Source organism: Leopardus geoffroyi, chromosome X (assembly GCF_018350155.1).
Source record: "Leopardus geoffroyi isolate Oge1 chromosome X, O.geoffroyi_Oge1_pat1.0, whole genome shotgun sequence".
Lineage (NCBI taxonomy): Eukaryota > Metazoa > Chordata > Mammalia > Carnivora > Felidae > Leopardus > Leopardus geoffroyi.
In genome coordinates this window covers 40,177,272-40,202,787 of record NC_059343.1, presented here as the reverse complement: position 1 = coordinate 40,202,787, position 25,516 = coordinate 40,177,272, and the positions used below count along the sequence as shown (strand labels likewise).

General features: G+C 45.2%; 1 long non-coding RNA gene across 1 annotated transcript; it reads left to right on the top strand.

The window, feature by feature from the left end:
* Window positions 1–4: 4 nt before the first annotated feature.
* On the top strand, window positions 5–24,803 carry LOC123594090. Its single transcript, XR_006710666.1, has 3 exons — window positions 5–991; window positions 1,137–1,303; window positions 24,295–24,803. It is a non-coding gene; the product is annotated as an uncharacterized LOC123594090 (long non-coding RNA).
* The last annotated feature ends 713 nt before the right edge of the window (window positions 24,804–25,516 follow it).

Sequence of the window (25,516 nt, the reverse complement as noted above, 5' to 3'; positions counted from 1 at the left end):
TGTAAGCAATAAATCGGAGGTGTTAAACATAAATAGATTGGTAGCTAGTAGGTGGTGGTGGTGGGGGGGACTCATTTACTTAATGAGAATGTTCTTGATGTGAGCAGCCTAAAACGATTACATGAGAGAGAGAGAGAGAGAGAGAGAGCGGGGGTGGGGGAGACACATATGACTTGGTAGCTACCGTACAAATGTGTCATGACAAGGTTTAATTTGGCCTGAGTTATCCAACCATTTTGAAAGGAATGCATTTTGGTTAAGCAACTTGTTGATGGCGCACCTCGAATCTCCGTTGGGGGTATTTTGAGGGGATGGGAAGAGAAGGGGCTCGCGTCTCTTATCCAGTTTCCTACCGGAGTTTTCCCGAGGCTCACGGGAGCCTTCTGAACTAAAGACGTTTAGAATGCAGAATTGTCGGGGAGACTGTAGAGGAAGGAAGAGTGTATTTATAGCTGACGTGGGTTTGTAAACTCAGCCTTTGCTTTGGGATTAATTTTTAATAAGTGCCAGGCATTCCTCTGATTTTCATCCTGGCTTGGCTGTGGCTTTCTCTCGGTCTGTGTGAAGTTCGGGTGTTCCCTGTTTTAAAGCCGGAGTTGTCACAGCCTGGGCGTTTTCTGTTTCGGCTTATGGCTTTTTTTTTTTTTTCTCTTTTCCTGAATGAGTGTCCTTTGTGTAACCCCAGTAATTCAGAAATCCTGCAGTCATAGGGACTGCCCTGTCATGTGACTTAGGTACTAGGTGCTGTCTGTGATTGGTCAGCAGCTAATTGGCGGGTCCCTATAAGAGGTCCTGCTTTGGGTGTCCAGCCACCATCCTGCCCGGAGTGCTGCTCAACAAGGGTGGAGGTGGGGGGGGGGTGGCGGGTGTCCAGTGATTCAGCTACATGTGATAGATGACCAAGTGACTTCTTCCTTGGGGTCTGCACATCACTAGAAGACACCCAACACCGGTGGTGGCCGACTTGATCAAACTCTGGCTCCCCGAACTGGTAACTGTCACTTTAATATAGCTTACTGATTAAACTCAGAAAAATGCAGCTAAAATTTTTTTGCCAGGAACTTGTGTGGACTTAACTCCCTGTTCCCCAACCCCCCCCCCCCACCCACCCCTTGTTCTTGTTCGTTTTGTAACAGGAATGAAATGCAGTTAACTCTTTAGAAAACTTTCGCAGGAAAAGCGCCTCGTGTGATCTGGAACAAAGACATTTTATAATCAGATTTATCAAGCTGTGAAGAGGGAGTTGTAGCGAACGGAAGCAGCAGCATTCTGTCACCAGGAAATACTGCTTTATCCAGAATTGGTAAGTGAAAAGTGGCATCACTCCCTAATAGATATCATATGGTGTACGTGGGGATTGTAAAATTGTTCACAGACCCCTAACAACTGTGTTGAACCAGAGAACACATAAACAGGGGGGAATTCTCGAAAGAAGTCACCCAGGAATATACCATAAAGTCTGAGAAGAAGCCAGGTTATTAACAAAGATGATGAGCTGGGCTTTGCCGGTTTAGACAAATACATGTAATATAACCAGTTGGCTTCCCCTCCCCCTTTTTCTTTTTAGTGGGGAGACACAAATCAAACGGGCTGTTTGGTAGAGTTGGGGCACTGATAGTCCATGGGTATAGGTTTCCATTTAGTCTGAAGAGTCTGTATAATATTTGAAGGGTTGCTTTCAGAATTCTCCAGCTTGCCCTCCTAGCCCTCCCTCTACCCGAGGATGACAACTATTTACTTAGAACTCTACAAAATGAAAGTTTAAGTAATGCATTGGAAACATTTCCTACCGATCGCGAGGGGCTGATTAAGCTGGCAATAGGTTTTTTTTACATTTTAAAGTGTCTGATTTCTTGATTTGGCTTTTTAAGAATGATTGTGCCGGGAAGGGGGACTAGAATAAGAAAATATAGTTAGAATGGGGGGGGGGGGGTGGCTACCTGATCTTACTAGTTTCTTATTGGTCACTACGAACAACCATGTGATGTCTCCTTATAGAATCCGACAGGAAAAAAAATGTTGTTATTTAACTGCTAGCAATGATATAGGTAGTTTTGGTGATGTTCCTTTATGAAAGTGACTCTATATAATTAAAACCGTTACTGACAGAGTGGTTACGTTTGGGGTTCTGTAGGACATAATGCTGTTGATTTCTGTTTTTAAGTACCTTAAGCCAAATTGAAAGTCGAATCTGCCCGTCTGACTTTTGCTTCCCATTCCGTTACTTTCAAAATCTTAAAAATCCTTAACTTGAAAGGGAGAAAAACGTATCATAAAAAACAGGATGACTTGTGAGGTCAATTTTGCTCAGACTGAGAGCTCTCAAAACTCCGGTATCAGGATTTAGTTTCAAAGAAAGAAACAAAAAGCAACGTGAACATGGCCAGCAAACCAGATTGGTGATCCAAACGTGTGACTGTTACAGGTTATTTGACTTTAATTAAGGTGTGGCTGAGGACAGGAAAAACTCTCCTGGTTTCCCTGAAGCCCCTGAATTTATAGGTTTGAGATATTTACAGGTAACTTCTATCCAATTGTTAGCTTGTGTTCTGTGATTCGCAGTTACCTTGAGCTCTGTATTTCATGTAAATACCTGGGCAAAACTTGATGATTTAATAATCTGGCTACTGCCATGCTTAATGAGAAAAAAAAAAAAGCCTCTAAGTATTAGGTTTTACTCATCCACTGAGAAGCCGTTGTTTTGAGTGATAAAAATATAATGGAAGCAGAAGCAGGTGGAAGCAGTAAATGCCAGGAAGTATATTCCAGAAGAGTTCCTTTAGCCCTTCATGTTTTTAATTCTCTTTGCTCTTTTGTTATCAACTTACTGATTTTTAAAAATACATGTAGGATAAATGCCATTAACATTGCCCTGACTTCTCTACTGGGGTTATGGAGAGTATTATTTTTGTGTGCTCTGAAAAGACACGAGCACCTTGGCTTTGTGGGGCTTGTAAAAACTACAGACTGAAGGTATGCAGGTCAAGTGACAGACCTCAAAACAATTTCTCGCAAATAGCATTTGATATTTGCATACTCAGGGATATGAACATGCTCCCTTTGGGCTTGTTTCTTAAGTTTTTGGTGTAGTATACAGTTTTATCCAGAAGTATTTTTTTTTAAGGTTAGGTATATGGGGTGTGTGGATATATTTGATTGGGGGAGGAGGCTTAATTTCTTAGCGAAACAAGTGGCTGTTTGTTAGAATCTAGATAAGCCGCCTAGTGTTGTTCCTATGACAACTGAGGGGTTGGGTGTTGAAATGTAGCTTTAAGTTCTCGGTTTGGAAATGTCATTCAGACCTCCCACTACAGTCTCATTGAGTAGGAGGATAATGAGAAGGGGAAAAAACCATGAAGCAACATTAAGTACCTCCGTTCATTCCATGTCTTCCTGACTCGCCTTTGTGTCCGGATCGCCATGGGAGTGGTAAACACAGGTTTCGAACAAAGCAAATACTTGAGGAGTAGAATCCACGGAAAGGGGTCCGAAAAGTTGGGGAAGATAAATAACAACATACGGGGCTAATAAAGAGGCGGGAGAGGTCGGCTTCCATGGGTTGGTGCAAATCCTTTGGTGGCAGGATCCTTTAACCACTTTGGCATAGCACATTTCTTCATCTCCTCTGGGCTGACTGCGGAGAACACTGTATTCTTTTAAGGCACATGTTTTGAAGTCAGTTATTTGCCCTTTGATAGCTTGTCTGTTTCCTGTGGGAGAGAAGGTTGTACCCTGGAAATGGTGGTAAAACCCAAGCATTTCGTCCTGTAGTGAAAAACTACTTTAAGACCTGCCGTTCGTAGGTAGAAGTGACTCGGTTGACCGAGTCTCTTACGGTGCCCTGTATTTGGAGGGGGGAGGGGTGGTTTAGATACTGTTTGGCATAGATTAATTAGGGAGTCATGGATTTTCCATGCCTGAAGGGCTTCCTATTTTCTGCTCCTAAGTGGTTTTGACTATTTATTTGGTCATTAACCATGACCTGAACTGGGGGGGGGAGGCTATTTATATATAGTCTCTATTTATCCCACTTAGTACAAGCGTTCGTATGGTTTACTGGTGTTTGATTACGGAGTGCTGTACCAGACCCCCCGGGAGTTTTCACAGGTAGAAGAGTCCCCTGTTACCGTTATCAGATCGTCATCGTAATGATCACAGTGTCCGATACAGGTCGGTGGACCTCTAATTACTGACAACACGTTGAGCTCCTCTCATGTGCCAGGCACTGATGTAAATGCATCACTGACGCCCACAGCAGTGTCCTGGCCCCTAGACGTATCAAATGCTTTACCTACCTTAACTTATATTGAATCCTGGCAAAAAGTGAATATCGCCAATCCGTTCACCCCTGTTTTACGCGGGGAAACTGATGCACGCAATGGGGAGGCGACTTGCCCAATGTGACACCGCCCACGTGGTCTGCCCTTAATGAGCCCACTTAGGTCTGAGAGACGCCGGTGGCACAGGAAGTCTTGGCTGAGTCAGAGGGGCGGGTCAGCCACTTACCTGATTCCTAGGTCACCCGGTGCCCTGCTGTCATCAGAAGCCCATGACCTCGCCCCCGTGGTCACGGCCAGGAGCCTGCAGTGGAATGCTTCTCCCAGGTCCTCCTGGGTGGGAGTGTGGGAGCTCCAGGGGTGTGAGAGGCTGTTAATCTCTTTACAGGCTTGCCAGCATCGATCTCCACCAGCAGGCAGCAGGACTTCTTGATCTTGAAAAATTAAGACACACGAAACAACTCTTTCCTCAGCCCCAAGGAAACAATCTTGAGTAGCAGGGAAAACTCTTTTCATAGACATTTTCTGGGCCCCTGAGCCAGCAGGCGGTGTGGGCCCTGTGGAGGGCATGGGGTCACCTCGGAGAGGGTGAGCACCCTGGCATGGGAACCACGTTGGGACAAAGCAAGGGCCCTTTTTTTTGGGGGGAGGGGGGCGGATTCAGGCAGTCTGTGGAACTTGAGCTGTATGACCTTGAATGACCGCGAGATCATGACCGGAGCTGAGATCGAGAGTCGGTTGCTTAACTCACCGAGCCACCCAGGTGCCCCACAAAAGGAAACTTGTTAACAGCACTTTTCAAACAAGTATATAAGGTGTCTCTTCAATACCTATGCATTTCTAGGGCTAAAAAAGATTCATTCCAAGCTGATAGCAACCTCCGCATTCTCCTTCCCAAATTCTCTGTCCCTCTACCCTGCTTCATTTTTCCTCTTAGCACTTGTCTCTCCCTGATGTATTACTTCTGTGTTCGTTTGCCGGTTCAGTCAATCACTAGCAGAAATGTTATTTTTGAACTAATGTAAGGATCTCCGATTTATTTCTCTTTGATCTCCGTCTGATAGTCCCTCCCATCAGTCTCAGGCTGCTGTCGGTAATGAAATTTTTTCTGCCCATTGGATTTCTCTTACTTATTAGTTACCATTTTTGTATTCACAGCCACGAGAGTTTCTTCAACAGCTTTGATTGTGCAGTCAGTATTCGGAGAACTGATGGCTTCATTCAGGAGAGGAAACTAGCCAAATTTGAACATAATCATTGAGGATTTTTAAAACCAAGCCTATTTTAAGGGACTAAGGAGGATATGCAAAGCAAAATACTTCCATGCTTTGTGAACTGCCTTCAATCTAGATAGGGAGCTGGGGAACCATGCAAAATTTTTATTCCAGTGAAAACATGGAAACTCATGCTTCCAGGGGTTAACATGTTAAACTCACCTACCTGGTACCAGTATTTTTTGGGGGGGTTGGAAATTAAGAAAAATTTCAATATAAGACAATTCTACACAATTACACTAAGGAATGTAAGTGATTAGGGGTCCCTGGATGGCTCATTCGGTTAAGCATGTGACTCTTGGTTTCTGCTCAGGTCATGATCTCACATTTTGTGAGTTCAAGCCCCACATCGGACTCTGCCCTGATGGTGCAGAGCCTGCTTGGGATTCTCTCTCTCTCTCTCTCTCTCTCTCTGTCTCTCTCTGCCCCTCCCTCTGCTCGATCTCTCTCTCTCTCTCTGTCTCTCTCTCTGTCTCTCTCTCTCAAAATAAATAAACTTTAAAAAACATAAAAAGAATATAAGTGATCAAATATTGGACAGTTTGTGGGTCAGGTTCCTAAGTTCTCAACTATAACCTATTGCCATAACATCCTATATTGATTCTGGTTTGCACATTCCAAAGTATTTAGAGCATTTACATAGTTGATTTTCTTTCTTTAAATTAATTCCTAAAGGAACAGATGAGATGCCTGTAAAATTGAATACAATATGCTTTTGTAAGTCGATATAATATTTGGGACATTTTGTTTTTCTTCGTTACATTTTAATAGCAAAATAGTTTCTCATTGCTTTCGATGATAGAGTAATACCTTGCTTAAAAGCACAGTGTAACGGCTTCCTTTAAGGTAGAAGGTGGAGTCATCGATTGTGAAAAGGAAGGTAAGGTTTTATTTTAAAGGATCTTCTTTTTCTGCCTTGGAAGACTTTAATTCTCCATAAGCACCTGTTCCACTAAAAACCCATTGCTGGTGGTGGCATTGGAAGAATGCTTTGTTGTCCCACCTCTCTTAAAAGTAGATGGATAAAGGCTTTTTCAATGAAAGCCCATCGATTTCTCTCCATTAGGATGTGTGTGACATCTGTGTAAAGTGAGACCCGAAGGTCTTACAATTGAGAGAAACTGAGTTGAGTTTGTACGAGCCCAGCAAAGCTTTCCAGGGTGCTTTCAAAGTTCTGATCACCTGGGGAAAAAAATCTCCAAACCCCCAGGCATTGTCTAGTGAGTGGATCAAGTACGTGGCAGTGGTTACGGTGACCCAAGACGGTGCCCGTTCACGGCACCCATTGGAGCGTTTGCTCCCCCAGAGGTCTAGCCTTTGGGCACCAACAGACCTGTGCTTTAAGCGCATCCTGCCCCTCGCTAGGTGAGTAAATGAGTCCATTTATTTCCAGAGGCCCTCGAGAGTGGAGGGTCAGGACTCACAGGCTCACGGGGCTATGGCAGGAAACGAGAGAACCACGTGTAAAGCACCTGCTGTGGTCCCGGGAATCATGGTGCTTCACACACTTGAGTGCCCTTCCCGGATCTTTTTGGGAACAGGCTTCAGTTCGGTTGCAAAGCCTGTGGATCCATTCTAAGGTATGTGTCTTTCTTTTTCTGTTACAACAGAGCGCCATTATAAGTGCTCTGTCCGCGCTGACCGTTTCAATCCCCTCGACATCCCACTGGCGCGATTTGGGGGGGCCCGTTTCATAGATGAGGACACTAAGGCACAGGGGTAAAGGAACGTGCGTAGGGCCATTCACCCGGTAAGCTGTGGAACCAGAGTGTAAATCCAAATAGGCTCTTGCCGGTACGGATGGGAAGTCCTTCTGGCAGAAAAGCAGAATAAAAGTTGACTGAACCTGAAAGTCTCAGAAATGGCCTTCTCATTTCTATTCTGCAAAGTGTCACGTCTTCCGAGCCTGGCCCTCTCAATAGTGAAATACACAGTTGACTTTTTCTGTTTCTTATTTCACAGATCAACGGGGGCAGTTTTAGTCATTTGTGTGTTATGAGTTTAAATTAGGCCACGAAAGGCCAGGAGGGGAATTCCTTGTTTTCATTTGATCTCACGCGCTTCACAAATTTACTCATGTAACTTCCCCTGCTTTTTTTTTTTTTTCTCGAATGTTTTCACTTGAAAGTGGGGGTGGAAGTGAGAAGTTTGTGAGCCTTTGGGTCCCAGGGATGCACGGTTATTAACCTTTCTGGAGATTCTTCTATCTGGCGTGGAATTAATCCCTAGAAATGGAAAATGAGTACGAATCCGCAGTGACTGATGTCTTTCTCCTTTATCTGCATCTATTTCTGGGTGCTGTCTAGGAGGGCGAAACTGCCGAGCAAAGAATTGCAGGAACCGATGTGCATCAAAAGCCTATGTTTGGATGAGGAGTTCATTTTCAGAGTGTGGGAGAGGGGGCTCACATTTGAGAATTTTCCTCCTCTTTCAAATGTGGCTTGAGAATTTGACTTGGAAGGTGAGGGCAAGCTACCCAAGCTGACGGGTTCAGGGCGCTTTGAAATCTCGGGGCACCTGGGTGGCTCAGTCAGTTGGCTTCTGACTTCGGCTCAGGTCATGATCTCACGGTTGGCGGGTTCGAGCCCTACGTCGGGCTCTGCGCTGACATTGTGGAGTCTGCTTGGGATTCTCTGTCTCTCTGTCTCTCTCTCTCTGTCTCTCTGCTTCTACCCCACTTTCCAGCTTTCCTCTCAAAAATAAATTAAAAAAAAAAAAGAAATGTTTTAAAAACATCTCTTGGCCTTGGATTGACCTTGCCCGTAGGAGGATATAGGAGGATATAATAATCCTTCCTTCCTTCCTTCCTTCCTTCCTTCCTTCCTTCCCTCCCTCCTTCCTCCCTCCCTCCTCCCCTCCCTCACTCCCACTCTCCCCCCCCTCCTTCCTTTATCCATATTCTCACATAATTCATTCAACGCCTACCTGCAGACAGATGAAAGAAAGGACAGTGTGAGGGTCCATTAGGGGAAGGCAGCCCACTCTTTGTTCCTTTCCCCTCAGTGACTCCGTCTTTTATTTGATCCTTTGCCATTTTTGCGACAAGGCACATTTCACAGGCTGACATTCATAAAAGTCTTTAAGCATCTTCCTTTGGCAGCCAGGCTTCTTTTTTTTAAAGTAAGGGAGAGAAAAGGCTTGTGACAGGAAAATAATGCAGAGAAATGGTCTTTCTTTCTTTTCTTTTTTGATGGTGGCGGAGGAAGGGCCCCCTAGTAGGGAATGTGGCAGGAAATACAGTCTAAGAAGCCCCAAGCTTTCAACTCCTTTCCCTGTTTGGAGCACATGAAGAGACCGCAACGATGTGTTGGAAAAGATTTTTTTAAGTAGGATTTAGGCTAATTTGGAGGGGGGGGGGGCGAAATCCTGCTGTGCCCTCAATTAAATTTATTGTGAGATTTTGGAAAACATCTTTCAGTAGGGATGGGAACAACGAGGGATACCCTCTCTTTTGGGGAGAGGAAGATACGGAGGAAGGAGGATTTGTACTCACACTTGGTGATTATTTTTTTATTAAAAAATTTTTTTTAACATTTATTTATTATTGAGAGACAGACACAGAACATGAGCATGGGAGGGGCAGACGCAGAATCCAAAGCAGGCTCCAGGCTCTGAGCTGTCAGCACGGAGCCCGACGTGGGGCTCGAACTCACAGACCACGAGATCATGACTTGAGCCGAAGTCGGACGCTTAACCGACTGAGCCACCCAGGCGCCCCTCACACTTGGTGATTTTTAGCCTGGGAGTCATTTGGCACGGTTTTTTTTTTTTGGGGGGGGGGAAGAAGCCAACAACAACAACACATAACTAACCATTCAGGTTCTTTGTCCTGGCACAAACCGTGTGTGTTTTCTGGTAGAGGGTTGACCACACAGCAGCAAAGGTAAAACCCTTCCTTCTCTTCTACCCATAAGGAATCTATTCTTCCTCCCCCCCCCCCCGGTCCTGCCTGCATTCTAATGCTTGGGGATATGGGCTCTCTTCTAACCTCCGTCCACCTGGCCCTTGAAGTACGGGGCGTTTGGGTGAGGGGTTAACAGAAATTGTCCCGGGTGCCGACTAGACTTCATGAGCTTGTCGTGGAACAATTGGCAGAGAAATGTGCATTTTGCAAAAACGTGTTGCACACCTCGCACGTGCCGGGTGGTGTTTTGGGTCTGGGAATACGACCGTGCACAGGGTTCCTGCCCGCATGGCAGCAGGGGGAGGCGGACAGCCAGGTGTCAGTAGGTACTTAGGTCAGACAGAGGAGTATCCGAGGGGTCCAGGAAGAACGGCTTATCTGGGGCTCTCGGGAAAGGCCTCTCTGATGTCGTGATACTTTGCTCAAAGACTTACCCACGGGTATGCGGAGGAAAAGGATTGTAGGCAGAGAAGACAAAAACCACACCAGTGGAGTTGGGAGCAAGCTTGGTATGTCCATGAGTTAGAAAAGAGGCCAGTGTTGGGGCGCCTGGGTGGCTCAGTCACCTAGGTGCCTGACTGTTTATTTCAGCTCAGGTCATGATCTCACGGTTCATGAGTTCGAGCCCCGCGTCGGGCTCTACGCTGACAGCGTGGGGCCTGCTTGGGATTCTCTCTCGCCCTCTCTCTCTCTCTCTCTCTGCCCCTACCCCGCTTGCTCTCTCTCTCTCTCTCTAAAAATAAATAAAGAAACTTGAGAAACTTTATTTTTTTAACGTTTATTATTGAGAGACAGAGACAGAGCGTGAGCAGGGGAGGGGCAGAGAGAGGGGGAGACACAGAATCCGAAGCAGGCTCCAGGCTCCGAGCTGTCAGCACAGAGCCCGACGCGGGGCTTGAACTCACAAACCGCGAGATCATGACCTGAGCCAAAGTCAGATGCTCAACCGACTGAGCCACCCAGGCACCCCAAACTTGAAAAAACTCTTAAGAAAAGAGGCCAGTGTGGAACGGTAAGCAAGGGGGAAGGTAGCAGATGAGGTCTGGGAGGTAGTGAATATCAGGTCTCCTAGGGCCTTGTTGGCCACAGAAGCTGCTGGAAGGTAGGAGACGATAACTAGAGAGAAGAAGGATGGCGTTCCGAGAGTATGGGTGATTTTATGTAGGGATCCCAGAGAGACCAGCCCATGGTGCCTCGTAACTGGAGTGTGTACAAGTTACACAGGGCTCTCTTTGGATAAAATGCCACTTTTGTCATTTAAATTACCTGAAAACCTCGGGAGGAGGAAAGAGGGAGACAGAGAGAGAAAGTTGAGCTAGCAACTCCTTATCAGCCAAGGAGCCAAAAGTGGGTTAATGCTTCACTCTCCAAGGGGCATGTCTTTGCTGATTTTAGACTCAGTGAAACAGCTGAGGATTGGTAACTTCCCTGGTTTCCACGTAACTCTGTGTCGAAAACTCCGTGTTTTCTTTTTGGGGGCCCTTAGTTTTATGTTCACTTACTTGATAGATGTCCTCTCAATTGTATATGAAAATCGGCCCGATACAGGTGAAAAGGCTGTGTTCCCCCGTACTTTTCTACAATCGGAGGCAGGAAGGGAGCGTGCCAAAGTCAGAACAGTTGCTCAGTCGGGAGGAATGCAGGTGTATCTACTTACTGTCTTTTAAATAACTGTGTTAAAGCCATTTTTTTTTTTTTTGCAATTTCTTAAAGATAGAGTCGATTGCTGCAGATGGGTTGCAGTCCCTTGTCATCATCCGCTCTGTCATCATCTGATGTTAGAAGTCCTCCCTTTTGTGTTAACAGACGTGGCATCCGTGAGAGCGGACGTAAAATGCATATACACGTCATTTTACCGACATTGGACCCCGCAACCAGGTCTAACGGCACGCACCGCGCCACAGGGCTTGAGAGCTGTTTGTACGTCTTGTCCACGTTTATCTTCCTTCACCCGCCCCCCCCCCCCTTGAGACTTTATTTTCTTACCGCCTCGCCTGACTTTCCACTAGTTAGTTATGCATTTGGGTTAGCACTCCTATTCTTTGAGCCAGGGACCCCACCTGCAGAAAAGAGTTAACTGGTTTTGTCATTTATAGTTTAGTTCAACTGGACCGGATTTCCTCACTGCCTCTGGCTGAAACTGACTGAGAGATTGAGAGTTTCACTTGCGGGTTGGAGAAATTAGTAATTGGGGAACATAGAGTGTTTGCCCGAGGAGGGTCTGGTTTGCTCTTGTTCCCCCCGCCCCTCCCCGGAGGTGGGAACTCTGGACTGGGAGAAAGGGAGCTGAGAGTTGGCACTTCCTGTGGAAGCCAGCCCCCTTGGATGAGCTTGGGAGTTGAGAGAGAAAGAAAGGTGTAGAAGTAGATAAGGAAGGAGGTAGGAGACCCCCCGCCCCCCAGGGGACCTGCAGATTTCTGGTCTGAAGCCCAGGTGACTTCTGTCTGTCATCTTCGACCTGGGGGTCCATTCCCGTTTAGCTCCTGAGACATGGGGGGCGGGGGTGTGTTCCTGATTTATCAAGGAATTCAGGAATGGCAGTTGAGACCCAGTGGCCCCCAAATTCCCCTGTGTACGTGTCTCAACCGAATCTGCTTTCTAGGTGAAAGATAGAGAGCTAGATGTTAAGGTCCCTTTGCCACCTGGTCTCTGACTTCTAGCTTTGAGGGCAACACATGTGTTAACTCATGAAGTCGTTGTGTTCTCTTTGGTCCTTTTTCTAAAGCCAGTCACCTCCGATGGTCTCCCGGGGCTTGCGCCGTTTTGCCCCATGCATCCGGGATTTCCCCCCCTTGTCTCCCCCATATAAATAGACCATTTGCTGCCTGTGTTCTAAGGCCTTGCTATTTCTGCCTTTGACTGGAGTCCATTCTGGAACGCCTGTGTGGTGTCTGGGCGCTGCAAAATGAGTCAGTTCCTGCAGTTTGGTTACAAGTTCTCAAAAAGTATTTCAGAATGTGGATGTGGTCAGCAGAGTCATTTTCCAGGCATCTAAAAGGAAACCCACATCAACTGTAACAATTGAGCTGCGAACCAATGGCCCCTCACGGCAGAACCTGGCCTGCTTTTCCTCAAAGGAAAGCCTGTAGCTGCCCTCAAACTAGCCTACTCTGTAGATCTTAAAGGAAGACTGTAGCCATAACTGATTGCACAAACAAGTGCGAAAGAGGTTTGGCCTTGCGTCGCTTTTTGAACGTGGGCACGAGTTTGACGCGAGAAATTCTTTTTGCAAAATGGAATCTTCAGGGATTAGAACGCACTGAGCACAAAGCGTGAAATGTGGCCCTGGGGACAGGAACTTTGGGGATCTTAGCTGATGGCGCTGAGGAAGAACTAAGATGGTTTAGGTACCACTGCGACACGCGGAAATAGGATTATTTTGTTCAGTGATGGAGCTCTGAGCCTATGTAGAGTTAGCGGCAATACCAGTAAAAATAATCCCACCCTTTTCTAGCTTTAAAAGAATTTCAAGTTTGTCCTAACATTTGGACAGTATTTTAGTTCGGCATTGGTGAGGTTTTTTGCTCCTCTCGGGGACCTGTGAATTAATGTGAAATTTCGACCCGAGTGCTTAGGTGTCCGTTTTGCACCACCCGTTAAAGCTGACGGAGTTTTCAATAATGAAGACACAGCCTAGAAAAAAGGGGCAAATGGTTTGAACAGACGCTTTACCCAAGAAGAGAGACAAATGACAGATCTGCAGATGAAAGGATGTTCACCATCAGTCGTCATGAGGGAAATGCAAACCGAAACACCAGGTGATCATTCATTCGAGGGTCGGCAAGTTTGTGGATGATCTAGAACTCTCCTAATACATTTCGGTAGAAACGTAAAATGGCACATTCTGGAAGACCGTTGGCAAAGTCTTACGCTATTAAACGTACACCTACCGTATGGTGCAGACATTTCTGCTCCTATAAGTAATAGCTAAAAACCGGAAACAACCCCGATGTCCATCAACAGGTAAATAGATCATCAAACTATGGTGTATCCGTATGATGGATGCTACTCAAGACCGAAACGAAGTGAGTTATTAATGTAGTCCGCAACATAGAGGACCCCACCTGAGTGCAAGAAGCCAGACAGAAGAGAGGACACACTGTATGATTCAATTTATGTAAAATTCTAGAACATGCAAAAGAAATTCATAATGACAGCAGATTCCTGGTTGCTTCGGGTGGTAAGTGGGAGGGATTACAGGAAGGCACAGGGAAACTTTGGGGCTGGTGGATAATTTCACTATCTTGGTTGTGGTGATAGTTTCACAGGTGTAGACACATGTCAAAGCTTAATCAAATTATATGCTTTAAATAGGTGCACTTTATGGCGTGTTAGTTATTCCTCAGTTAAAAACAACTTAAAAAAATGAGCGATCACGATGCTAGTAGATGGAGCATTTAAAAATGCCCTTATTTGACAAAATAAAGACTTGGCCTCTCTTAGGAAAAAAAAAAAACCTGATGAAAGTTTAATTTTGGGGGGATAGATCTATAACCTTCTAGTGCAGATGAGAAACCCAAGTTAAACTGAATGTAATAGATGTGATAGTTTTAGTTCCTCCTGTTTCCAGGGCATTGAAACAGATGATTCCAGACAGATCTTGTCCAGCGCCGTGGGGCCAGCTACCTGCCTCGTGTGGAAACATCGGCAACTGAAACAAAACTCTTGTACCACTCGCCAGATGATGAGGGAGGGCTAAAGGCTCTGCAGCAGGGTTCGCCTGGCAAAGATGAAAATCCCACCTTCAGATTCTACCACCGTTAGAGAAGTAACTCTATTTTCAGAGCACAGGGACATTGATAGAGTACTTTGGTAAACCTCATTTTGTGTGATCATCTCCGCCATCCCGTTATCGGTAGGATCAATATTCCCCTCGTTTTCTTGGGGCACACCCTGCAACCCAGAGAAGCCAAGCTGTTTGCCTGGATCACAGAGCCCCCAACTTCTTGGGGAGAGGTCACCATTCTTCCTACTGTACCTTGTTGCTTCCCCAAATTCATGCCATTGGGTACTTGGCCAGGGTTCTTTGCTCATTGGTTTGTCACTTACTAGAGTCTCCTCTGTTTGCATACGAGCTGCCCGCGGTGATGGTCTTTAATCCCGTTTCCCCTTGTCTAGAAGGGTAGTAATACAACCCCAGGCTTCACGAGAATGTTCTAAGGGCCAAAGACTCATTTGGTGAAAGAGCCACGGTAGCCCGTAAACATCGTATTCGCAGCGGATATGGATATTTACTATGTGATTTCCCTATCAGGCGTGCTTACTGATGGCGCGATACTTAACTCCATTAGAGCTTAACTCCATTAGTTGCGTTGTGGCTTCCATCAACATTGCCACGTTTCATGATACGTGAAATCTTGTGCCCTGGATTATTGTCAACTTTTCTTTAAAAGATACCAAACAGTCCTGGAGCACCTGGGTGGCTCGGTCGGTTAAGTGTCCGAATCCTGATTTCGGCTCAGGTCATGAGCTCACGGTTCGCGGGATCGAGCCCCGCACTGGGCTCTGCGCTGGGCAGTTTCTCTCTCTCCGACCCTCCCCCCCCCCACCCTTCTCTTGGTCATCTGTGCTCTCTCTAGCTCTCAAAAACAAAACAAAACAAAAACAAAAACAAAAGATACTACACAGTGCTTAGTGGAGTCCTGATGCCTGAAACTCATGGTTTGAAAGGACACTAAAGAGCTGAAGGCAGGTGCCATTAGGGTTTACTTAGCTAAGAAGGTTGGCCCGTCCATGCCTGGCACCTTTTTCCTCGTTGGCTATGTTGACTGACAGTTCTCTTTGCTCTTTGTCACATTCAGTGGCCCTCTTTCTTTAGTATCCCTCTTCCTTTCTGATGGGTCTGTTGCCAACCAAAGTTCTCCGCAGCTGACGTGATGAACAACGTGGGGACCGTTGTAGCCTTTTTTACTCCCTAGGATGGCCTTTCACAAAACATGTTTTCAGAAGACAGGGAAAAACTTCTCTGGTTGAATAAGTTCAGGAAACACTGGGTTGAACGACATTAAATTAAGTTTCTTTCCTGCAGGACTTCTCAGAACCTTTTATGTTTGTATTGAAACATTGTATTGAAGCATAGAGTACCTCAGTAACATTTCCCAAATTTTAAGAGATTCATAGAACTGTGGTGTGTGTGTGTGTGTGTGTGTGTGTGTGTGTGTGGACTCGTCTCTTGGTTTAATACTCCAAAGTAGAATACACTTTGGAAAATGCTGTCTTGTAACTTGTCATTTGCTGTGTTGGTAAAATGACAATTTCCCTACGAGTTTTCTGTCTGTTCATCCTTGTACATCGAAAACAAATCGTGACTTGTTTTCCTGACTAGGGTCTGGAGAGTTCCAGTTTCTAAACTTTCTATTCATGGTTTTAAAAACTCATTCAGGTTTATTTTCACCTTAGAAAAATCGGGAGATGTAATCCTCTGAGGGCACAGAGATAGTGAGGTTTTGCCCAAGCATGAAAGTCAATGGAAGGAATTTCTCTTTTTTTTGGTTTTGTTTTATTTTGGTTTTTCACCAAATCGTCTAGATTCTGCTGTTTGAAGTCCCTCCATTTATTCCATCCTTGTTCTGGGGTCCCAATAGCTGTCCTGTGGGCATGTTAACTGTTAGTGAGTACAGCAGTAGGATGAATTTGACCTCTCAGCATGAAAAGAATTACATTGTATAGATTTTTTTTTTTTTTTTAACAGTTTGTTCCCCCAGACGACACAAAAGTTCAGTCATCAGGATAGGACTTAAAAGGGAGCTCATGTCAGAATGAATCGTAATTGTCAGGGAGAAATTTGAATAGTTTCAATACCCTTGTCTGCCAGCGAGGAACGGGAAGCAGGGGAATGAATGTGGGGCTAGGATCGTTGAGTTGCAAAGCGGACCAGGTGATTCTGGACTTTGGTGAGTTGGGGTCGTTCCTGGCTTGTCCCATCTCCTAGGAGACACGGGGCTCGATCCCACAAACCGTGAGATCATGACCTGAGCCGAAATCAAGGGTCGGACGCTTAACTGACTGAGTGACCCAGGCGCCCCCATTTTCTAGCTTCTTAGGCCTTGCCGTTTGCTGTAAATGAGAGCGTTTTGCTATTCCTTTTTGACTGAAAGGCACTGCTTCGGTAGACACATTCTCTCCTGTCCTCCGTAACCAGTCCTTTCAAGGTTGTACATTATCCTTCGGTGCCAAGTGTCTCTCCTGACGCCTTTCTCCACTCACAGAAAGGGGAACCAGATTTCCCTTGTGTTACTTACCATGAGTATAAACAGCAGTTGTGTTTCTGTTATTTCCCCTTTCAACTTAGCGATAAAGTTTGCCACTGTGTCTTCCCCCACCTTGCACAGGAAGAAAGACTTCCTTCCTTCATCTCTTGCCTTTTTGCTCAGGACTGTGAATAATCTTCCCTTTCTCTCGGACTCTGGAGGCTCACCTTTGCTAACTTTTTTTTTTTAAACGTTTATTTGTTTCTGAGACAGAGAGAGATAGAGCATGAACGGGGGAGGGTCAGAGAGAGAGGGAGACACAGAATCGGAAACAGGCTCCAGGCTCCGAGCTGTCAGCACAGAGCCCGATGCGGGGCTCGAACTCACAGACCGTGAGATCATGACCTGAGCCGATGTCGGACGCTTAACCAACTGAGCCACCCCGGAGCCCCCCCGCCCTTTTTTTTTTTAACTCCGGAGGGTTACTCCGACTGTATCCTTCCTCTCCCAACTTCTGGTTTTCTCGATCTGATACCCTTCCATTAGGACAGCCCAGGAAGCCTTACCTCGTTGATGAGTGCCTAGGTGCTGTAGTTGGGTGTCGGGCTTCTCTTACACCCCTTTTCTTCTTGGCTGTATTGACCTCTGTCTCTCCTCCTTGCTCTTTGTCGTTTTCCTTTTTTTTCTTTTTTTTTTTTTTTTTTTTGAGAGCGTGTGTGCAAGTGAGCCGGGGAGGGACAGAGAGAGAGAGAGAGAGGGAGAGAGAAAGAATCCCAGGCAGGCTCCGCACTTGGCACTTGCCAGCGCGGAGCCCAATGTGGGGCTTGAACCCACGAACCGTGAGATCATGACGTGAGCCGAAATCAGGAGTCGGACGCTCAACCCACTGAGCCACCCAGGCGCCCTAACTCTTTGTCATTTCCAGTGGCCCTCTGTCTTAAGTAGCCCTCTTCCTCTAAGTTGAGAGCTTGATCCTTTGATATTTTCTTCGTTATTTTTTTGAATCTGGCTCATTTTAATTAGATTGATAGTGTCTCTCTAAACACTGACATGTACTCTGCAGAATCATCCACATATTGTCAAAAACGTACTGAGTGTAGACCAGTCGAGCATCAACTAATGAGGGAAGAAGGGAGAGAAAGTGTTTCGGTGGTAGTAACTCAGTACTGCCCAATAATAATGTTTATTTATTTTGAGAGAGAGGGCACAGGCAAGAACATGAGCAGGAGAGGAGCAGAGGGAGAGAGACAGAGAGAGAGAGAGAATCCCAGGCAGGCTCCATGCTCAGCGCAGAGCCCGACGCGGGGCTCGATCCCACAACCCTGGGCTCATGACCTGAGCTGAAATCAAGAGACTGACGCGTAACCAGCTGAGCCACCCAGGCGCCCCTACCTTTGGTTTCTTTGTGACCAGTTGAAGTGGCCACACATCCACTGGGTGGAGATCGCTCTGGGAGCAAATACTTGATGTGCAGGTTGGGACTTTATAAGGCTGTCTTTCTTCCATTCTCTAGAAACTGAAAAACATCCCATTCTGTCCCTTTCCCCAGTGCAAGACACATCAGGACAGTCTTTTCTAAATCTCCATCAACTTTCCTGTTTTCTCTTGGTTACATAGTAGAATCCACGTTATCATCCTGTTTGCCCTGGTGAATATCTTGTGGGTGTTGTAACCGCTAGGTCATCAGATAGTATCAGCAAGCATGATATATACATGTAGCCCTCCATCATTTCCAACGGTTATTATTGGCCCCTCCAAACCTTCACACGTATCCGTTCGCCGTCTTCCCTTTTCCTTTGTGGTATGAGTCATTTACCCAAACCAATAATTTAAAAAATCAACATACTACCACGGACCTCGTAATAATTGAAGTCCAGTACGACTTCTGGTAGACAGCTATGATTTTCGGAAGAGGCTTCATTTGATTACAGTGTAGTTTATTGTAAAACCATCGTGAGCCGAAGAAACCGTAACATGTGGATGTTCCTTTTGTTCTTTTCCTTCTTCTATTCTCTTCCCTCCTCCACTGTTACTTGTTCGGTTGTCTCAATTGTTTTCATTGCACCACAGTAGATCTTGCTTACTTATCCTGTGGAATGAAGGCATTTAGGAGAACCTTCCTGAATGCCCAGGACTCTTCGGTACCCACAAGGGATTATATAGGAACGTGCTGTCACTGGCCTATACTTCTGTCAGGAAACTGGCTCCTTTACAAGTAAATAGCTTGCTCCTATAAACACCCACAAATGTTACAGAAAGGTACCATAAAACTAAGTTGGGAAGCATGTATTGTTTAAAGGATAAGGATACGTAAGAATTTTCCTGGAATGGAGATCCTCTGAAACTTGATGGGAAGAGCAAAGAAAGACCAAACGAAGAATTTCGCACCGTGAGCACATTCGGTGACAAAAGGGAGTTTGGTGCCGCGGCGAAAGCAGAGGCCTGGTGGACATTTGATTCTGAATGAAACCTGCAACACTTACGTGTCTGTGATACTGACACATTTTGAAAGACCCCAGTAATTATGGAAAAGGAGTAGGGGGTTAATTGTGACAAAGTAAAGGGCTAAGTCACAGAATCTTGGTCGAATTGCCTGGTTTGGTAATTACAGGTTCAGAAGAATCACCTTGTTTTGATCTTAACTCTCTTTTTACTTACCATTGATAGAATGCAAATGACCTTTCTTCTTCAGTGATAAGAGTTCCTCACTGCAGTTGCGCACCTGCAGACATTGTATGAAGTGAATTGAGTGGTTTCTTTCAGAGAGAGGGAGAGTGACACAGAGAGATATTTGCACATGGATGGAAGTTCAATTAATTTCTGGACCTTGTCCATAAAAAAAAAAAAAGGCTGTTCCTTAGGTGAAGACCATCCTTTTTCTCTTGAGTGTTTTTAATGAGCCAAATGATTCATGTTTTCATCCTGTGATTGTGTAAAAAAACAAAAAAAAAAATTGGTTTTCGTTGAGAAGGATTAAAGGCATGTGTCTAATTGCTAAATAGTATTTTTAAGAAACTAGTCTGGGTCTGTCTTTATGGGCTCTAAGTGGTTTCGCCTTTGCAAGCTTGTTTTAGGATCTCGTGCCAACCCCATCCCTTCCCAGGCCTGTTTGGACTAGAATTATCTGGCAGGCAAAGTCCTTTAAAAAAAAAAAAAATGTCTTGAGCAGGAACGTCTCAGAAAATGTTCACCTCAGGCTTCAGGTTGACCTGCAGAGCAATTTACTAAATAGAGCGATGCGAAAATCAAGTGACCATCAGCTGGTGTAAATGTTTTTGGTCCGTCTGGTCACAGGATCTCAGGTATGCAGGAGTTGGATGGGCTGCAACCACGTGCTGGTTATGGTGAGACCCTGGCTCACATACCTCTTAACGTAACCCAAAAGGAATCTAGGTCCGCAAGAATGTACTTTAGTTAGTCACCTGTGTTTAAAAGGTTGGGTCGGGTTTTTTTTTTTTTTTCCCTCTGACATAGTTTCACCCCATGGGGCCCGGTGTGTATATACGTGTACATTTCTTCCCTGGGCCCGCCGGTTGAGTTCATTAGACTTTTTGTTCTTAACCACACTGGAGGCAGTTTGGTAGTTGTTTTTGCGTTTTTGGTCAACAACTTTATGGAGGGATATGATCGATCGACAAGGAACTGTACGTATTTCTTGTATGCAATTTGATGAGTTTGGACATATGCAAATGCCCACGATACTATCACCACAATCGAGATGTAACAGACATATTCAACACCTCTTAAAGCTGCCTTTATGTCCGTGTGTGTGTGTGTGTGTGTGTGTGTGTGTGTGTGTGTGTTAAGAGCACTTAACATAAGATCTACCCCATGGGAGGCCATTTTTGTTCATTGAAAAAAATTTCTTTTTAATGTTTATTCATTTTTGGGAGAGAGCATGAGTGGGGGAGGGGGAGGGAGAGGGAGACACAGAATCAGAAGCAGGCTCCAGGCTCTGAGCTGTCAGCAAAGAGCCCGATGTGGGGCTCGAACCCATGAACCGTGAGGTCATGACCTGAGCTGAAGTCGGACACTTAACCGACTGAGCCATCCAGGCGCCCCATTTTTGTTCGCTTTCTAAAGTAAACTCTGACTTTGTTAAAATAGCTTTCTGGGGTGAGTCCTGTCAGATCCATAGATATATTTGTATTCCTATTTAGTTTCCGAAAGCTGCTGGGACATGCACTAAAATATGCGAAATCGCATGGGTGGGTGTTGGAGGGGACATCTAGAGTCAAACTTGACCATTTTGACTTGGGAAAGTCAACGTTCTATTCATCCCTCTTTGTTGACTTCCAAATACAGTGCCTGGGGTTAAATTTCTTTCCAAAAACCACAATTTCTAAAGTCAGTGATACTTTGGGGGTGGGGCAAATAGAATTGTCCCAATAATCCCTTAAAAGAGACAGGGTAAGTCTACTCTTGTTTTGTTGAATGACAAATGACACTGCGTTTCTTTCATTTCTAGTGGAACTTTGATGAGAATGCCATTTTATATCTGTCATCTTAGCTTGAAACATCAGTGGGTTTCTTTACTTCTTGATTTGGTTTATAGGTCACCCCTGTTCTAATTCTGGAGAGTGAGCTCTTCAAATTCTAGGTTAACATTTCAAGAAATGGGCTTTATCTCCATTCCAACCAGGCTTTCCAACAGCAGGTGTTAGGCTTCACTGTTCATCAGTCTTCTTCCTTCAAACTCCCTTTCCCATTCTGTACACCTCGCATAAATGGTCTTTAGCTTGAATGGACAGAAATGTTTTAAACCGTTGTCTTTATTTTGTTTGCTTACACCGTGAATGAGACTTCAGCAGCAAGTACCTTGGTTATAGTTTTGTCCCCCGTCCCTGGGGCTTAGCTGGCTTCTTAATTGCTAGATAATGGAATTATATATAATGTGACATTTTCAGTTGGACCCAATTCCTTTTTTTTGACTTTTACTTATAAACTCTGAAAATGGTTCTTTAAAAATTTTATCTAAAAATTTTATTTTTTGGGGGGGGCGGGCGGTGCCTGGGTGGCTCAGGCGGTTGAGCGTCCAACTTCGGCTCAGGTCATGATCTCACAGTTTGTGGGTTCGAACCCCGCGTGGGGCTCTGTGCTAACAGCTCAGAGCTTGGAGCCTGCTTCAGATTCTGTGTCTCCTCTTTCTGCCCCTCCCCTGCTCACGCTCTGTCTCATTCTCTCTATATCTCTTTAATGCTTAGTCAACATTAAAAAATTAAAATTAAATAATTTTTTTTTCATCTCAGATTGAGTGCATGCTCAACGAGGGGAGAGGGGCGGAGGGAGAGAGAATCTTAGGCAGGCTCCACACTCAGTGCAGAGCCCAACACGGGGCTTAATCCCAAAACCCTGGGATCATGAGCTGAAATCAAGATTTGGACGTTCAACCGACTGAGCCACCCAGGTAGTCCTACGCTTTGAAAATGTACTATTGGTTAATACTCTGTGTTATAGTATATTCCTTAGATATTCTATTCTATATTTTAATAAACTTTAAAAGTGTGTTAGTGGCTGACACTAATCTATAGTACAGTCTTTAGTAAAATCTTACTTAGATTTCCCTTTTGGTATTACCTAGATAAGTGTAAAAGGAGGGCGGGGGGGAAAGACCACGTTAACTTCATAGTTCTTTAAATTTAGGAACATTTGGAGGATAGGCAGGGCAAGCTTTAACAATTAAAAGTATCATTCATTCTTCTAATTTAAATATGGACCAAAACTTATAAAAGATAATCCTTTGGATTTTGGCATTAAAACTAACCAAACGGAACCCTTGCTTCACCGTAATTGTCAGTGTTATTCATAAAAGTAGAGTTATGAACATTTAGTCTTAGCGGCTTATGAAAAATAAATTGGCGTGTTCTATAAAATGCTTCATTTTACATTGAGGGTGAGATTCAGCCAAACCTGCACAAGCAGTCTTTTTTTTTTTTCCACTTTGGTACTTCTGCCCGGGCTTTCAGGCAGGGCCAAAATGTCCTTCACCATAGAGTTGGTTTTAATTTAATGAAAAAGGAAAAAAAAAAAGAAAACAATCAAACAAAAACCTACTTCACCTTGTAAATTTCACCCTCCTCCCCTAAGAGCGAACCACCTGGTGAAACACCATTATTAGAACTTGGCAAGTAGCTTGTGTCTTAAAATTAGACATCTGTGATTAAATAGTTAAATCATTCCTTTGAAATGTATGTATTTAGAACTCCCAGAAAGCTGGTCATCTTTTCTCACAGCCAACACAGTTTTTTTTTAAAGGCGCTTTTCCTGGCCACGAATATTTCAGTGTCATTCCGTGGTCTAGCTACATGTCCAGTCGGATTGCCGTGATTTAAAGTTCTAAGTATTGGGGTGCCTGGGTGGCTCAGTTGTTTAAGCGCCGGACTGTGGCTCAGGTCATGATCTCGCAGTTCGTGGGTTTGAGCCCCGCGTCGGCCTCTGTGCTGACAGCTCGGAGCCTGGAGCCTGCTTCAGATTCTGTGTCTCCCTCTCTCTGTCTTTGCCCTTCACCCGCTCACGCTCTCTCTCTCTCAAAAATAAACGTTAAAAAAAAAAATTAAAGTTCTAAGTATAGGCTTTCTTCCAGTTGATGATAACTTTCCTCAGTCTTTTCAAAGTGACAGCCAAAGCATTTTAAATTCATAAGAAGGTAGGATTCTAAGTAATCTTAAAAGTCAAAAATAATAGTTGGCCACGGTGGTCATGTGCCAGTATGAGAGTGCCTTCTCGAAGACACCGGGCTTTTTCCTGCTCCGGGGCCTTTGTTCTGACTCTTGCCTCTCTCCTCGGTGTTCTTTCTCACCCCAGGTCTGTGACAGGTTCCCCACCTCCCTCCTCCTCCTCCTCCTCCTCCTCCTCCTCCTCCTCCTCCTCCAAGGATCTGTTCAAATGAGGTTTTTCCCTGACTACCTATGCAAATAGCGTTCGTCTTTACTGTCCCATTACTCTGTGAAACGGTCATACATATCAATCGAGTTTCTTTTTTGTCTTTGCCTACACACCCCTCGGATCTTAGACACTCAGTTCTATGAGTGCAGGGCCTCTGGTCAGTGTCACACTTCCGGGACCCAGCAGAAAGTACGGAGAAGGCACTCAGTAGGCATTTCTGGGGTGAATGAATGAATGAATGAATCCATGGAGAGGACATCTATCCTCGAACTTTTTGTCTTCCGACATCGGATTAGGGGAGGAAAGCTTGGAACTGACATACTGGCGAGCTGCTGCTTTGAATACTTGGTGACATCTCTTTTTTGCAGGTTTCTTTGGTAGAAATAACTTTATCATCCTCAATTTGTAGTGGGGAAATACTATTTCTTTACTGTAATTGATCAGTTTTTCATATAATAACATTTTACTGCAAACACGTGCCAGGTAATCAGTTGTAGATTTTCTCACAATCATGTGCCCAGAAAGGCAGGGATTTTCATCTCTTGTTTGCTGCTGGATCTCTAGCACCTGGGAGAGTATCTGGCCCTTGATTCAATATCACTCAATCAATATACACTGAGTGAATAAATCTAGAGGTTTGTTTTAAAACTGTATACATGGGATTGTTGTCAGCTATGTCAATAAAGAAAATACGGAATTGAAATCCATTGATATCACTTCCCCATAAGTTTCCAGGATTGATGTTTTTCTCTTTCCTTCCACAGAACCCCTCCCCAGAAGGCTGCGGATCACCTAGCTGCTGGCGTGTGTAGGTACCCTCAATGGCTCAGTAGCCAGTGTAGATCCTGTCTTTTGTAATCAGTAGCTACATCTGGCTACTGGGTCTCTGATGGCATCTTCTGGCTTCTGTTACAGCGTCCTGAGCGAGGTTACTGGGGAGTCCTTAATAATTCAACTGTTGCCTTGATTTGCGCGCGCACACACACACACACACACAGAGTTAAGTTCCCGAGTGGTAACTCTTCCATTATTAGCTGGAGTGTGAGAACCATCAAGGTTTTATGAAGGATGAGGTGACTTGATTTCAGCACCACAAGACGGGGGAATCCATAGACTCTCTTTTTCTTTCCTCTTTTCCCCATGTGGAAGGTGTCATTTGGTCACAAAACCATCTGTCTACCTACCTACTTCTCTACCTATATATCTTATTCATCCCTCCGTCCACCCATCCATCCACCCATCCACCCACCCATTCATCCATCCATCCATCCATCCACCCACCCATCCGCCCATCCATCCACCCATCCGCCCACCCATCCATCCATCCACCCATCCGCCCACCCATCCATCCATCTATCCACCCACCCATCCGCCCACCCATCCGCCCATCCACCCACCCATCCATCCGGCCATCCGCCCACCCATCCATCCATCTATCCGCCCACCCATCCGCCCACCCATCCGCCCATCCATCCACCCATCCACCCACCCATCCATCCACCCACCCATCCGCCCATCGATCCACCCATCCTTTTCATCTCTTGACTTTTAAATGGCATTTTCACAATTATGTGATTAAATAATGACAATCTGACGGTATGGCAGTTTAAGGAAATTTTACTTGTCGTTGATAAGTCCCAGCAGTGCATTCTGACTTGTCTTTTCAGTGTGGTAGATAAGATACATACCAGGCACTTTGAACATAGCCAGCAATTGCATTGAAATCATGCATGGGGAGGACTTGCAAGGCCAGCGTCCAGGTCTGGGGCGTGAACCTGGCATACAATGTAGATATCTGTGTTTCTTGGGCAACAGCTACATTGTCTGCTGGGTTTCAGGCTACCTGGAAACATGTTCTTCATGGTTATGCCCTCAGTGCTTCACCTGTACGGGGTTGGAATAACTGTTTCCCAGGAGGCATAAACCTGTGGGCTTTAGCATTGGACAGAGCGTAGAGAAAGGACCTCATGAGAGCTGATCACCTTA